We start from the raw sequence: 16530 nt of genomic DNA on the forward strand, positions 1-16530 counted from the left end.
GTGTGTGTGTGTGTGTGTGTGTGTGTGTGTGTGTGTGTGTGTGTGTGTATCATTTTGCAACTAGGTCATGCTAAGCTGTCAGGGGCTAATGAGGAAAGAAGACAGGGGGCAGGATGACATGTAAATGAGGCATTTGTGCCAAGTGAACACAAGAAGGTTTCCCCATACACTGCTTCACATAGAGAAATGCAGTGGGAGATCCAAGTCCCACAATAACACTGGAGAGCTGTAGCAAGCCCCTGGGACAGAATCAGCGAGCACCAGAGCTTTGCGCCACATACATGATGCTGCTTCAGTAAATGACCATCATCTATGACAAAACAAATGTAGTCAGTTTGCCCTGTATTTATTTTATGCGTGTATTTGTATCTGGTTCGTTTTTTTTGCTTTTGGAGTTGGGAAAGAACAATAAGCATCCGGAATTGAATATGTTTATACGTATTTCAACAACATCAAGATAATCTACCACCACTAAAGGCTCATAATTCTTTTTCCTTTACAAGGGAGTCTAAAAAGTTATTTAACATTATTTGGGTCTAAAGAAACTATGAATTTTAAATGAATTGAGTATGTGTATGCACTTGGACACACACCAAGCCCCATGGACAAGCTCATACTAGGTAAGAGGGCTGGTGACAGACTCCTGATTATTACTAATATTGACAACAATAAAAGTTACCATTTATTGAACATCGTGGTGACTGCTTTAATAGTTAATCTCATTTAGTTCTCACATCAACCCTGTGAGATAGAAATCAATATCCTATTCCTATTTGATAGATGGAAATGCGGTGCCTGAAGGATTGAAGTAACCCAGCCCAGGTCATGCAGCAAGCAAGCAAGCAAGAGGCAGAACGGGAATTCGCCCCCAGGGGTCTGTGCCTCCTTTGAGGATGTGGACCAGGGCAGGAAGCAGCATCACTTGCTATTCCTGGTCTGGGGTTGTAACTGTAGCTCATGAGACAATGACATAGGCTTTTGCTCACCAACACCTGGTGGTCCTGCCTTGTTCTAAGCAATACTGCCTTGGTTAGGTATGCCATGACCTGCCACCACGGCCAACAGGCACATTCCAAGGATGGGGTTTAAGTCAAAAGACACTGAACTCCAACTGAACCAGCCAGGGTCCCACGTGCTCCAGGGGGCCTCTGCCCCAAAGCTACAACTGTCTCACTTTCCAAATAAGTTTTCAGACCACAGTGCTTACTGCTTCTTTCCTGTACATTGGTGTTCAGTCAGGACTGTTTTTTGGTAGTCTGAGGGAGGGGTAGGGTAAGGATGGCCAGAGAATGATGTTTTCTGATCTTGAAGCGTTTTTTTGTTTGTGTGTTTTGTTTTCCAGAATATACAAGCTAACTTCTCTTGTAAGGTAATGCTAAGCTTTGGGGAAAGTACTATAAACAGGTATCTTTATTCTTTAAAATGACCACAACTGCCATTGTTGAGCATTTACTATAGGCCAGGAGCCATGCAAAACCCTTGATATATGTGATTCTATTTTATCAAAACTAAGAGATTGGAATAATTCTGCCCATTTCACAGATGAAAAAAAATAGGACACTGAAATTTAAATAAATTGTCCAAGTCACACAGTGCACGCTGTATAGAAAGTTAACCCCCAAATCCACGCTCTCGTGTGCTCTGATAGTTTCCACACTGGGAAGCAGGTGACTGGTACACAGGAGATGATTCCAAAGTGTACAGCAAACATGCAGTGACACTGAGCCACACAGTAAGAAAGCAGTCCCCTTTCAATTCTTTCAATTCCACTCATATCAAGAAGAAAGGCTCAGTTTGGTAAGAGGATGCTTTTAACTTCTCCTTAACATGCTTACCTCTCTCTCTGAACCAGGGAAGGAACAAGGCCCTAAGCCCACAGGCTTCTGCAGGCATGAGTGTCTAGTAGAATTTAATACCACTGTTTTGTTTTTATTGTCTTTATTTTTATAGTTACCTTGTTTCTATCAAGAGATACTGGTTTTTCACTTATAGCAGCAAAGTTTCCTTTTAAAATAAATTTATTTAAATAAAAAAAACGGGCATTGACTTAAAGAAAATATTGTTAAGAGTACAAGGAAAAGTCTGGAAACAGACAGTGGTAATAGTTGCACAACACTGTGAATGTATTTAATGCCAAATTGTATACTTAAAATTGGTTAAAATGGCAAATATTATGTTACATATGTATATACATATATGTGTATATGTATATATATAGTCACAATTTTTAAAAATTGATAATGTAGGGGCTTCCCTGGTGGCGCAGTGGTTGAGAGTCCGCCTGCCGATGCAGGGGACATGGGTTCGTGCCCCAGTCCGGGAAGATCCCACATGCCGTGGAGCGGCTGGGCCGTGAGCCATGGCCCCTGAGCCTACGCAAATGGAGCGTGTGCTCCGCAACGGGAGAGGCCACAACAGTGAGAGGACCGCATACCGCAAAAAAAAAAAAAAAAAAAAAAAATTGATAATGTAATATATCCCCCAAAACCATTGAATTGTACACTCTATATGGGTAAATTGCATGGCATATAAATTATATCTCAAAAAAGCTGTTAAAAAAGATAAACCAAAACCCATGTTGATGATCCTCAAATGACTGAAGTTTGGGAAAAGATGAATTATGCTATACTGCTTTCATTGTTTTTTTTTAAATCACTCATTTTATTTATTTATTTTTTTAAATTAATTTTTAAAAAATTTTTGGCTGCATTGGGTCTTCATTGTGGTGTGTAGGCTTCTCTTGTTGCGGAGCACAGGCTCTAGGCGGGCAGGCTTCAGTAGTTGTGGTGCACGGGCTCAGTAGTTGTGGCTCGCGGGCTCTAGAGCGCAGGCTCAGTAATTGTGGCACATGGGCTTAGTTGCTCCGCGGCATGTGGGATCTTCCCGGACCAGGGATCGAACCCGAGTCCCCTGCACTGGCAGGCAGATTCTCAACCACTGCGCCACAAGAAAGTCCCTATACTGCTTTCATTTTGTCAAGCTACATTTATTAGTGATTTTTTTTAAATAAGGTAAAGCAAAGGTGGGAAGGCAGGAAGAAGGCCTGTAGCATAAACATGTCGAATTATTTTATCTGACTTTTAGATAACAAGGAAAAAGAAAGTGAACAGAGAAGGAAATTAAGGAGATAAATTTCAACTGAGAATTAAGAGCCTTCCACCAATCTAGCCAAAAATGGAATGAAATAGAAGTGGTCACTGGAGCCAGACAGGGGCCCACACGTGTCTCTGGGCTGATATGAAGTAGGAGGACATTATCAATTTGCATCCGGGATTTCCAGTGTGGCTGATGAAAGAAAGAGTGAAGAAGATTCAAAGGTTTCTTGGAAGAAAGCAGAAATGAATAGCGAAACAACCTAGGCAGCGTGGTCCATGAAGGAAAGGGGCCATGTTCCCTCTGCATTTGCATCCCGGATTGAGACCCAGATTTGACCACCACACAGGTGGGGCAGGAGTACAGAGAGTTGCCTGAGGTCTGGAGAAACTTCTGGAGGCTTTTCCACTCAGGATGAAATTTCTCAGCTATTATGAAGCTCATCCAGCCTATCTAAGCCATGATGATGAAATCATAAAACAACTATTTCTCAAAGCCTGACATAAAATGTTCTGAAGCCTGAGCTTCCTAATCACTGAGCAAGTATCTACTGAATATGCATGACAAGGATCCCACGGGGGTTCCCAAGAGTGTGCCTCAAGAGCGTGGGCCTTAAGGAGCTTACAACTGAACTGGGAAGGTGAGGCTCCACGTGAAACAATTGAGAGAACTATGTGATACCAGCAAGCATTATGAGACCATAAATATAGCTAAATAAAGTGAGTTATGTTTCTAAGTGTTTATAAAAGTGCCGGCACATGAAAAATGTAACAGAAGTTTAGAAAGTTGAGAAAAACTTCCTGAAGGATGAAGAAGACAGGTTAATTTACTTTAACTAAGGCAAATAGCATTTAGGTGCTGAGATTACAATTCTTGTGAAAAAAGCATATTTTCCATTTAAATTAATACAATAATTAGTAATTCATTCCTTTATTCCTTCAACAAACATCCAATGCCTATCAATGAATAACAAATATTCAAAGCCTATCCTCGGCCCCCTAAGAAATGTCAGGGTGAGAATATTTCTGTCCTCGCTGATAGTGGAGGGACCGCACAGGAGAGAAACAGCTTCTCTCCAACTTCCACAGACAAATGATAACAGGAATAACTTCAAAACAAAACATTACAATGGATAAGCAGGGATTTATAAAACACAGTTTATGGCCACTAAAGGATCAAAGAAGGAAGGACATCCCCAAAGACGTGACAAGTAGGGCCTTGAAAGGCACAGAGAATGCGGGCACCGGGTAGGAAGGACTTTCCTGGCAGAGGTAAAGGCATGATTAAGGACACGAAGGCAAGACAGCAAATGATGTGTGTGGGCCACAGGAAGCAAGGGGGGCACCTTCTATACGAAGCAGGGAGGGAGGGTGAGGGGAGAGGGACAGGGAGGGAACCCCAAATGCCATGCTAGGAGTTTGGTTTACACATAGAAGACCTGTCACTAAATAGTATTCATGAGAAAAAGAAATTCTGTAAAATATAGATTAAAACCCTAGTCTGTTTGTTTTTGGCCACGCCACGCGGCTTGCAGGATTTTAGTTCCCGGACCAGATCAAACCCGTGCCCTCTGCAGTGGAAGTGCAGAGCACTAACTGGACCACTAGGGAATTCCCAAAAACGTAGTTTTATTTTTCTGAAAGTTGAAGAATTTTCTTGAATTTGCTTGTTTTTGAAATAATTCCAGACACACAAGTAGAATATGTCAGCTCTTTTCTAAATCTTGGTCAGAATGGAGAAGCAGAGGGGCTGACCACCCACCACACCTTGAGCAAGCAGTGTCTCTAAGTCTGTAAAATAACATGAACTAGTGGCTAACAAAGTGTTACCAAGCCAACATCCTGCTCTACCTGCTTTCATGAGCAAATAAGATGCTATAATTAACCCAATGTCTGAAAGCATACCACAAGCATGGTTCACAAAATGCTTAGAAAAATGGTTCTTAAGTAGACGAAACATTTCTCCTACCGTGTATCTTGTTTACACTAGCTATAAGCTTAGAAAATCAATGTCATAGCTATTGTTATGTCCTTAGAAAGCACAAAGGGAGACCTCAGTCCTGGCCTTGTCCCCAGATTCCAAACGTGTGGATCCCAGTGAAGGAGCTTCTGCTCCACTGCAAAAGCATGGCATGTGGGTTCGCGGGGGGAGGTGAGAGGCTGGCAGTGGTGGGACTCAGATCTTGAGTTTCAACAACCCCACCTTCTTGCTGCTTCCTGGCAAACATCAAGATTGCTTTTTCATTTTAGTCATCACCCATGGGTCTTTCTTTCTCCCTTTTCACCCACCTTGGTTAATGGGTATTGAATTTCCCATCCACCTAACCCCTTTCACTTAAAAAACTCCCAACACAGTGACAAGTATACCCAACCCGCAAGTCACCAGCTACCCCCTGAAGTCATGTACAGTCATCAATCAGAACGATGTTAAGAGGGTCAGTGGAATGCCAGACCCTTACCCATCACATGTCTTACTGGCACTGAAGTCAGGGGAGGGAGGAGGTGATGATTATTTAGTGGTGTTAGTGTGAGTTCACTAGAGTGACATCAATCATTGTCCTTGTCACCTTCATCATCATCCTCATGATGCCAGAAAGCTAAGGCAGAGCCCTGTGGACACACCCCCAATTCAGACTTTAAACAAACTCATGGTGGCCACTCTGCCTCCCTGGAAATAAGGAGAAAGTAGTAGAAAGGAGAAGGAAGAATGGATCCGCTCCTCCCATAAGCCCACACTGACTTCCTGAGGCAGTCGACGCTGCTGACTTTCCCCACACAGGCTGACTCACCTGTCACATCCGACCTGCTTTGCCATCCAGATGGTCTGTGTCAGCTGCAGATTCCTGAGGCTGCCCAGTTTCACTGCACATCGATGGATCTGCAGCACTTGGTAGAGGGCTCTGGATCAGGAATCTACTGTACATCAACCCCAGTCTTTTCCAGCTCACATAGACAGGGAATCGTTTTCCCTTTATTCACCAGGTAATTCCCCTGGCCCTCCTCAAGGTACTCAAAGTTCAGGATAAGGCGGTAGGACAAGAGGAGAGGAGAGCTCAGGCCCCTAAGACCTTTATCCAGGCCCCACCTAGTTGCTCTAAATGAGCTATTCAAAGTGTCAGTTTAGTTTAGTTTTGTTTTAAAGCAAAGGATGATGGTTCTTCCCGTCCCCTCCCCAACTCACCCTACTTGCTCTTCAGCTTGAATAAAAATAGCCCCACAGCTGAGGCTGCCATGACAACCGATGAAAGTATGGGCTCACCCTTGCCCACCAATGATAAAATCTGCCTCCAGCTCTCCTACCCACCCAGCTGGGGCTGGGGCCCTCCAACCCCCTCCCAAGTTCAACCTTCAGGAAACTTTTCTGAGTACCACAGCCAAGTCACTCTATCCTCACCCGACAAGCTGAGGGATATTTAGAGCTCTTGCACCACCCAGTGCCTCAGAACTTTTTAATGTGTTTTCATTTGTTCTCTTCTGTGTTCCCAGGCACATGTGACAGATGTGACCACCTCCCTTTTGCAGATGGGAGAACTGGAGGCATGGGGACATGAACTGACTGGCCCTAGGTCATTACCTGCTGGTTTAATGGTTGAACCACATTAAGAACTCAAGATTCCCATCTCCTAGCCAGTTCCCAGACCAAAGGAGCAGCTGCTCTTGGGAAACATGACCCCAGTGGGGAAATAATTTCCCTGTGTGAGCTGCTTCCTGGCCACAGGCTGAAGTTCCCTCAACCAGTCTCTGCGATAAATCTGGGAAGGGTTGGGGAAAAATCTGCTGCCACATCATGGGATCCAGGTTCCACAGAAACCCATTTCTATCCTGGACCCATCATCTCTGGGGCTGCTCCAACCAAGCACAGCTTCACTGCCCAAGTTTATCAAGAGCTTTAAGACACACTGTCCATACCTACATTCCAAAGGCCACCAATGGGGAGAAAGTTCTCCACCAGGGCTCTCAGGGCTGGAGGCCAGCAGGTCCCTGTTTCATTGCTCAGGAAACCCCATTGTTGCTAACAAAGCAGGGGCTACTACAGCCCCCCATGAAAGCTTCCTCTTTCTTCATCTCTTTCCGACACTTATAAATGTGCTTCCTCTCTGTATGTAAATTTTGCTCAAATGGCATGACACAGACTTGTAATGAGGCCATTAATAACTAGTCTTTAAACTGCTTCTTCTCGGTTTCCTGGATCAGGAATCAATTCTAATCTAAGTAGACACTGATATCTGGATTTACTGGTGTGAGGACAAGTGGGCTTTGTTTGGAGCAGACCACGAAAATGCAGTTTATTTTCACCCAGCCAAGAACTGACAGGATGAAGGCAACTCTTGATAGTAGAACCAAGGTTAAGAAATTGTAAAGAAAACTCCTCTCCTTTTGTCTCTCTACCACTCAGTCATCACACTTCCAGGAAAGGCCAAGAGGGTGTTTACCTGCCCCCACTTTTGCTGACATTTAACATTCTAACCAGCTGAAACTCTGAAACTGGACTGGTCAGTTTCACTTTCCATCTTTGGAATGGGTAACTTTCTCTCACTCCTCACCCTGAAATGCTGTATCTGGTTTTCATGTACCATCAAGTTGGGGTGGGAGCATGCTCCCCTCAGTGATCTGCTTTAAAAAAATACAAAACAGCAAGATGGCATCCAAATCTGGTTAAATAATTGTGGGTCAAAATAAAAACCCCTTTATTTTTTATCCCCAAATTAAAAAAACCCAGGAGCTGCTGACAGCCCCCAATAATTAAAACCTGGCTACTAAGGGCAAGGCTCTAAAGATATGGTGTAGTATTTCCTAGCAACATAAATGCAGCTAGCAAGGGGATCTGGAAGAGTACAGTCAAGGAAGCCACAGAAGGCCTGGATTTAAGTCCCATCTCCCAAGTCACAGGGTATTGTGACTTTTCAAAGCTTCAGTATCCTTTCTTTTAAAATGAGAATATTCACACCTGCCTGGCCTGCTGCACAGGCTTACTGGGATTAAGTGAGAAACACTTAGAAGCCCTTTGAAAACTTTAAAGTACTAGACAAAGTTATTTGTTTTTTTTGTTACTATTCATTTAACGAATGAGAGTTCCTATGAAATGATTCTCCATGTGGAAATGAGCAGAAGCATACCTCTGCATACAGTAGTCCAGGGCTAGCCAGTCCAACGTGACCCAGGAAGTGAGTGTCAGGCAACCCAGGGATGCTCTGGGTAGCCATGGAGACAGACACCAGCAGAGATCCTGCTACCTCCAGGCAGGCAAGAGCAGCAAGTCTTGATTATCCACAACAAGCAGGCATCTGCACCCACCAGACTGCCCAGCAGATCACCATGGCAGCTGATAGGGACTTTTAAAGTGGGAACTGAACTGCTCTGGGCTCAGGGTTTCCATCGCAGTGGAAGCCTGCATTCCCCAGGCACAGTCACACTCTTAGAAGAGGTGGCATGGCAAGAGGCAGTGTAGCACAGCAGTGAGTGAGAGGGCTCTGCATGTGTTCAAATCACAACTCTGCCACTTACCTCTCTGTGCCTCAGGTTCCCCGTGTGCAAATGGAGATGAGGATACCACCTACCACGTTCAATAGTTGTAAGTATAGAATGAGCTGATTCATATAAAACACTTAAAAGAGTACCTGACAAAGAGTAAGCACAGAAGAGTCATTAGCAATTAGAGTCGTTTATCCGTCGACCAAATTGTTCTTCCATGAGTCTGTGATTTCTTTGAGGGCAGATTCCCTGATATTCATCTTTGGATCCCCGGGGTCTAGAAATCACCGTGAGAAATCAATAAATGCTTCTTGCATGAATGGATGAATCGATGAATAAGACCAACCACCTAAGTTACCAGCTGGGGGGAAAAATACAACACAGGGAGGATCACTGAAAGGCCTTGGGCCTTGAGCCTCTTAGTGTGGAATCTGAAGAGAAGCAGGAAACTGACTAATCCCCACTTTATGTTGGCAGGCTGAACCAAGCTGTCCTGAAATTTGGTGTGGTACACTGCGTTAGTCCAGGTCTTCTGAGAAGCAAACACTAAAATGGGATTAAAGAGGATGCAAGGATTTTATTAGGGAGGGAAGCTGGGAAAACCATCAGATGGACTGAGCCTGATAGAACAGCAGGAAGGAAGGATGGGTGGAAGCAACCTAGACCACTGAGTAGTCTAAAGAAAGTTCGGCAAGATGAAGTTGGCTATTGGAGGAATCCTGTGTCTTCTGGGAGCTGACCTGGGAGCTGACAGCCATGCTGTCATTGGCTGGGAGCAGCCCGTGGGAAAATGCCATGATGGATTCAGAGCACAGGCCTGGGGCCCTCAGTCAGTTGCACTCCTGGCAGCTGGAGGTCTGCAAGATGCATTCTCATGCCTGCCACATATATGGTAGTCCTTAAGAGCATGGGATTTGGTGCTCTTACCAATCTAAGGTGAATCCCAGCTCTTATAGCTGGTCACCTTAGGCAAGTTACTCAACCTCTCCATGCCTCATTTTCCTTATTTGTTAAATGAAAATTATAATTTCAACCTCTTAGAATTGTTGTTGTTGAGCACTGTGTCTGACATATATTAAGTGCTCATTAAAAAGGCAGCTGCCATTCCCCTGACCATTATTATTATTAATAATGAAGTACTTCTATTAACAGTTAGGACATGAGAACAGCCCCCACTGTAACATACTTGGATTTGAGTTTTATGAGTCTAAAACCATGGCTTGGCAGTATCACAATTCAAACAACCAAACCAGTTTGTCTACAAATGAAAGGTCTTAGGGACTTTCCTAGTTCGGCTATTTCCTGAAAGGGAAAGGTGGGTTGTATTGTGCCAGAATCCATCTACAGCCACAACTCCCTCTGTTCTCTTCCACTTCCTGCACTTTGTCTGCAATGTCCTTGGCCTGTCCCCTGCCAGCTATCCACCTTTGAATGAAAGCGTAGTCAGCACACCTTCCCCCCAAGAACAGGCTCAGAGAGACACGACCCTGCTATGCTGTATGTGTTCTGAGCACCCGTTTGGGACTCCTTGCTTGCCTTTGTTTCTGTGACCTTAATTCTTTCTTTAAAACCTTGGCCAACTTTCTGGTAGTGGTCACTGCTGGCCGCTGCTGGTTTCTGGCCACTCCATCTGACTGGAATCCACAGTGTCCCCTTGTTGGGCTGGCTATGACCTAGGGCAATCACAGCTTTCATGGCCCCAGTTCAGCGGGCTTCGGCTTCTCCCAGCCTTGCTGACACTTGTGCCTTGGTGGCAGTAACAACTAAGAACCCACAAAAAAGAAGCCCCCAAACTGGAAACCACACTCTTACCCCTTCTACCACTACCTCAGAGGCTTTTTCTCTAACCCGCATTTCCCAGAGGGTCACCAAAAACACACTGGGATTTCTGGGTTTTGGTTGTTTTTTGGGGTTTTTTAAAAGTCTTTGAAGGGATGACCTTCAGGTTTTTTTTAACTGAAAAGAGTCAAAATCAAACTAAAAATGATTGATTTTATTTAATAATTAACATCTTAACAAAGCTGATCAAACTGTTTCTTCCAGAATGATATTCTCCATTTTAGAGGGACTTTTCTAGGGAATTTTAAGTTTCTGTGTTGGAGCTGGAATCCAACACTTGAGCTGCCTTGTTTTAGCCTGACGTTGGAAAGCCAAGAGCAGGAAGTAAAGAAACTGGTTGAGTGCCCCGCAATGAAGCCGACTAGGCTTTCCCACCTGAGAGGGGATGAGGTCTCTCGGAAGTGAAGGTAAAGCCTCAGAGCGGTAAACAGGCTGGCCACTTACACATATGGCCAACGTGAGCACTGATCCCATCTCCGAACTTGGCTTCTTTTTCTCCTCTGGTTCCCCAGACAGAGCTAGGAAAGTGCTGGCCACCCTGACACCAGAAATGCCCAGTGCCAGTGAGACTGAGAATTCCCACCACCAGGGAGAAACACTGGTTGGACAGTCATCTGCCCCCATTACACATGAAAATATTTACAAGCTTAGTAATTAGCCTCTTCACACCACCTTGGCCTCCTGTTTGCATTGATCCCTCTCACTAACTGAAAAATCAATCAGATTTGATTTCCTTGCAAATCCAAATTCTTAAAAAATGATCCCCTGAAGTAAAATCTGGGCGTGCTCACACTCCTGCCCTCTGGTCAGTGATTCATTAACCATTGGGCCCCCAGTGAGTCACATCCCTGCTCACAGATGGCCTCCCTGGCGTTACGATAGAGTGGACAATACAATTGTATTTCGGAGCCCCTGTGCAGCCCTGACACTCTGTGAGTGACCACACCAGCCTCGCCAACTACATTCTCAGCTTCTGGGAACATTTCTCCCCAACCAGCCCAGTCTGGTTATGTATCATACAAGATACACAGTGTGAGGTCATACTTTCTGGTTCAGAGTCATAAGCATGAGGGCAAAATACAGTTTTCACTACTATTGTATATTTAATTACAGAAACCACTAGAAACCTAATCAACATTGGGACCAATATCAAGAAAAATCTATCACAGTGATTCAAAATTTCTCAGAGGGGAGGCAGGAGTGTTTGCAAATGTCCTGTCAGTGATGAACTAGAATGGAGAAACTGTGTAGCTTTTAAAGCACAGTTAACATTCTATTATGTTTTAACTATAATTTTTATAGTATGAACTATGGAAGGGGGACATTTGTCAAAAGGGAGCATGGGTTAAAACAGGTGGAAAGGGACTTCCCTGGTAGCGCAGTGGTTAAGAATCCGCCTGCCAATGCAGGGGACACGCGTTCGAGCCCTGTTCCAGGAAGATCCCACATGCCGTGGAGCAACTAAGCCCGTGAGCCACAACTACTGAGCCCGCGCACCCCACCTCTGAAGCCCGCGTGCCTAGAGCCCGTGTTCCACAGCAAGAGAAGCCACCACAATGAGAAGCCTGCGCACCGCAACGAAGAGTAGCCCCCGCTCGCCGCAACTAGAGAAAGCCCATGTGCAGCAACAAAGACCCAACACAGCCAAAAATAAAATAAATAAATTTATTAAAAAAAAAAAAAGCAGGTGGAAAACTGCTTCCCTGTAATCCTTGCAAGGTTCAGTCTACCTCTCACCCCTCCCCTCAGCCTCTGTGCCCCTCCCACTAAGAGCCCACAATCCACAAAACCTTGCCCTTGCTCACTTTTCCTCTCCATGATATTGTAGGCCCTTTGTATGTTGTCTTTTGCAAATCCAGCAGTCACAATATGGTTTGTTTCCCTTTTGGTTAGGGTTCAGCAACCTTCCAAAAGTGGGGACCCCAGACACAGACCCTTATAGGCAAAGAGGACAGTGCCACACTTATATGAAGTAGGCAAGGAGCACCTGGAAGGCTCTCATGCACAAAACCTCCCCCCACCTCCACATTCTACTAATAAAAGCTTCATCTGAGTTATGCTGGAGATAATGCAAATGCCCCGGGGAAAAGTTCAGCTTCATGGTCACTCACACCTTAGTAAGAATTATTTTTGAATCTTACGTCATCAGGGTTTGAATGACACCTGAAAATCATTTAGAGCAAAATTCCACTCAATAAAGGATTTTTTAAAAATCATAGTCAAACTCTATTTGAATTCTTACAGTAACAAAAGCTCCCTTCTTGGAAGGGTCTAACTCTACTGATGGGTATTTGGAATTATCTGTGAAAGCTCATCCTTTTCTTCAGCCCAGCCCTGTAGAATCTGTTAAGATGGTTCTGCAACAAGTAAAGGAAATTCCAACTTAGGATGCCTTAAACAATAAGGACATTTATCTCTCAGAATAGCAAGTCCAGCAGCTGGGAGGTTTGGGGGTGGCTGACATAAGGATTCAGAAACATCGTCACGGCCCTGGTTCTTTCCATTTCTCTATTCTGTCATCTTCAGCATGAGCTTCATTCTCAGGTTGGTAGCATGATGGTTATGGCAGGTGCAGGTTCACTTTGGACCAGAGGAAAAAGAGAAAAGTATTCCCCCTGAGCGTGGAATATAAACTCTTCCCTTCACTCTGACTGTTTCAGCTTCTGTCACGTGCACAATAACTATCACCAGGGGGATGCCAGGCACTGACTCCACTAATCATCCAGGGTGGAAGGAATGTCGGAACTTCCACTGTGATATCCACCACTCCTGCCTCCCAGGAACATCCACCTCAAATAGAGTTCTTCCTTCCCCCACAACTCAAACACAGCCACAACCCTTTCCACGACATGACAGCTCATACAACATGTTTCCAAACTCTCTGGTTGCCCTTCTCTGGATATAATCTAGTTGGTCAGTTTCCTCCTAAAAAGGTGTCACCCAGAATGAAACACCATTCTAGGTAGATATAGTGAAATTATAATATTCCACGACTGGGGAGCTATCTTTTTATTAATGTAGCTTAATTTTGTAACAGCTTTCAGCAGCTGTTAGTCAAGTAGTCAACCTTAACCTGTAGCTCATCTTTACAAGTCAATTGCCATGCTGGATATCTAACTTGCTGCACTAGTTGAGTTGCTGTTATGGACCTCAGAGCAGAACTTAGGATCAACCCCACTGAACTAGATCAAGATAATTTTGAATAATGCTTCTGCCACTCAGTGTAATAACTACCCAACCACCTATAAATGTTATGTACCTATAAATCTGTATTAGTTTTCTAGGGCTGCCATAACAAAATAACACAGACTGGGTGGCTTAAACAACAGATATCTATTTTCTCACAGCTCTGGAGGCTAACTCCAAGATCAAGGTATCAGCAGGTCTGGTTTCTGGAAAGGAAATCTAAGACCAGAGTCTGGCACTCCGCTAGATAATCCTTTAAGGAGGACCGTAAATAATCCAATTACCTTCTCGCATTATGCTGAAATCAGTCACTTTGGAGAGGAGATTTTGACTAAATGTGGGAGAGTGTTGAAGAGAAAGATCATTCTAGAAACTGGGGCATTTCTAAGTTGAGTAAAAAGAGGAGGACTCTACTAGGGTGTTTCCACAGTCAGAGTGCGTGACTTTGGACACGAAGGTGCTGAATCAGGGGGCTGCCGAGCAGTGAGCTGTCTGGAGATTGGAGGAAAAAGAGCTAGAAGGTTATCAAAAGGTAAATTCAGTTACTTCCCAATTTTACTTAGGACATGAGTAGCGGCAAGTGAAATTGACACACTGACAATTACCCTAGTGCCCATAGCATAGATTGGCCATGCCTGTCTTCACTTCTTTGGTCTGCAATTAGCCAGGTGGGCAGTGACCACTTGGCATTTTGCCCAGGGACTTGAAGACCCATGTTTTATAGACACGATGAATGGAAAGCAATTGCTATGCTTTCTCACTCATACCCTCTTTAAAAAACATAAACACAAATATAAATAATAAATAAGTATATGGGGGTGTGCTATTAGAGCAACTACACATAAATACTAAAGAATTAAGTAGGTAGCAATAGTTAAACAAACACCTGTTTGTAATTAGCTCAGTTACTAACTGATCCTTAACTGTTCCTTCTTAGATTAAATCCCTTAATTTAAGAGGCAAAAGCCTACTCTCCAGGTGGATTTACAATTCTAATGCCTGAAGCTTTAGGGTAACATGATGTTATTAACCCCTCTAGCCAGGTGTTTGTTTTTCCTTCTTGCTGGTTTGAGCAAGTACTCAAAAGATGGGGAAGAGTGGCTAGAGGGTCTGCAAAGGACATCTGATGCTTGAATCTCCTTTCCCACAACCAAACGCCTATTTCAAACCAATAAAACTGGCACATGGGAGTTCATCTTTGCAAGAGCTGCCTCCTCCCCAAGGAAGCTCTCTTGTCTTCAATTTCCTCAAGGAAGAAATTGTCAAAGGAGAAGAGAAGCACCATTTTTCGTTCCCTGCTCTAATTTGTACTGCCTTGGCCAACATTATGTGGTTAGTATGTGCTGACATGATACCTGGGTGGGGAGAGAGCTGTGTGACCCTCTCTCCCCACTTTTTTTTTTCTTTTGCCCCATTAATAGATGATTTTTAGCCACTTTACCAACTGACACCAAGCCTTGCCTCTGGTCTCTCATCAAAACCTTAGCAGAGTTTTACATAAACTGAAATTTACATTCAACCGTCACCATAGCAACCATCACACAGAATTAAATACAACTTTTCCCCCCTCTGATATCATCTACTTTTTTTTAAGAGCTGTTTTTCTTTTCAGTTGCTAATCTGAGCTATTCAGAAGATAACCATTAAAAATCTATTTTGAAAAACTGCATTTAAACAGATTGTAACGAGGTTTTCAAAACAGGCATTTGAAATGGTTTCTAGACACAGCACCATACACTTTCTCCCTCAGTTGGTGGCTGTACATTGCTGAAGTCTCAAGCATTCGCCTCTGCACTGGAAACTGTTAAAATCAAAACAAGGCTTCGCTCATAATTGTGACAACCATCCCTTGAAAGGTGCCCCAAGATAATGACCCTGAGCTAGGGCAGAAAATTCTGCTAATTTCCAAATGGATTTACATCATGTTTAAAAAAAAAATTTTTTTTAATAAAACATTTCGGTTTGACTATTCAATGTGAAATTGGCAAATCTCCTGAAATTTTCATGATTCACCTGTTGACTGAAGAGGAGATATTCAATTGTGAATGTGGCTCAAGGCCATGTGGAAATATGCAAAGGTAATGGAGAGTAAACTAGAGATAAAAGGATGAAATATCCCCACCCAAGAGGTCTACTTTTTTTCTTATTCTAGAGTAAAATGCCACAAGAGCCCTGAGTATTTGCAGCTGTTGGAAATATATTTCAGATTTAGAAAAAGGTAAGAAAAGATCTTTCTAAATTTTACTAAGACCAAAAAAAAAATCTACTTATGACCCTAAACCCAGTAACAAATTAATGTGCACCTATCTCGTTACTCCATCTCATTCCCTTGCTACTTACAGTCCCAGAAATTGGCAATTCAGTTGTACTGAAAATTGAGACAACAAAATTAAGTCATTTTTCATAAGCCAAATAATTTGATCTTGTTTATTTAAAGCCAAACTATAATGTGATACTCCAATCGTTCATCAAATATTTATTGAGCACTAGATGCTAACATATGCTGAGAGCTACATCTCACAAAGATGAGTGAGACTGCATCCAAGACTTCAAGAGCTTTACTCTTCTAATTCCATCATATGGCAGATGTTTTACACCAAAATGTCACAGAAATCTTAAAGTATTTTCTCTGAATGAATACTAAATGTTGTATCTGTATACAGGAGGTGATGCCCATTCCATGGCTGTGCCCATGACCTCAGTCTGGACAGCAGAAACGAGTCCAATGGCTCACTTTTACTACTAAGACCTAGTAGACCTCACCAGAGGACATTCATTTTGATATTTCTGAAAACGTTGCGACTTGCTCCCGGTGCAGCTCTGCCACGCAGGAGATGTGGCTGAATCCTACCCTAAATGATAAAGAAGCCTCCCCCAAACACTTCTAACAGTCGGGCATTGCGGAAAGCAAGACAGCTCATGAAGGTTCTCAGTCATTCTT

At 43.5% G+C, this 16530-nt stretch overlaps 1 protein-coding gene across 5 annotated transcripts in view; it reads right to left on the reverse strand.

Moving 5' to 3' along the window:
* PIK3AP1 (phosphoinositide-3-kinase adaptor protein 1) overlaps positions 1 to 16530 on the reverse strand; it is a 119211-nt gene that overhangs the window by 68640 nt on the left and 34041 nt on the right. The window contains exon 1 of one of the 5 annotated variants that reach the window (XM_029244740.1): positions 5882 to 6165. The exons of the other annotated variants lie outside the window; for them this stretch is intronic. The gene's annotated coding sequence lies outside the window, so the exon portion shown is untranslated. Of the gene's footprint in view, positions 1 to 5881; positions 6166 to 16530 lie in introns of those variants that run through there. 5 annotated transcript variants of the gene reach the window in all.

The sequence above is a fragment of the Monodon monoceros genome, unplaced genomic scaffold (assembly GCF_005190385.1).
Source record: "Monodon monoceros isolate NGI ecotype Baffin Bay Population unplaced genomic scaffold, NGI_Narwhal_1 Super_Scaffold_4, whole genome shotgun sequence".
Taxonomy (NCBI): Eukaryota; Metazoa; Chordata; class Mammalia; order Artiodactyla; family Monodontidae; genus Monodon; species Monodon monoceros.